We start from the raw sequence: 624 nt of genomic DNA, 5'->3' as shown, positions 1-624 counted from the left end.
TGCGGTAACTCCACGGATCTCCAACCTTCTCAATACGATCGAGGATTGAGAGAAGGCTTCGCGCGACCATATAGGATTACCTTGACATCTCCACTGCGATGGACGTCTCTCTTCGCGACATCTCGGTATTGCACATACTGAGTATTATCGCCGACAGAACCTACGGTTGCGATCACGACTCCGCGCGGGTCGTCCTTGGCATCAAGGACTCAGTCGCTGCCAGGGACGCATCATATATACGCGAGCCCAGCTCGCCTTCACGTCCGCACAGGACTCAGTCGCTACCAGGGACGCAGCATATACACGCGAGCCGAGCTCGCCATCACGTCCGCACAGGACTTCGTCGCTGCCAGAGACGCAGCATATACACGCGAGCAGTACTCGCCTTCACGTCCGCACAGGACTCAGTCGCTGCCAGGGACGCAGCATATTCACGCGAGCCCAGCTCGCCTTCACGTCCGCACGGAACTGAGACGCTGCCAGAGAAGCAGCATATACAAAACCCGGAGCCAAAGACTCCCGTCGCCGAATAACTTCGCGAATCACTTGCACCCCACGGGGTGCGCTGATTGCGGGATGCGCCAAGACTTGGCACACCATATTTCAAAATGTGCCATTTTTTTT

Source organism: Odontomachus brunneus, unplaced genomic scaffold (genome assembly GCF_010583005.1).
Source record: "Odontomachus brunneus isolate Ranch 3 - 2012 unplaced genomic scaffold, Obru_v1 Obru_scaffold_043, whole genome shotgun sequence".
NCBI classification, from domain to species: Eukaryota; Metazoa; Arthropoda; class Insecta; order Hymenoptera; family Formicidae; genus Odontomachus; species Odontomachus brunneus.
Note: the sequence above shows the minus strand (reverse complement) of the source record.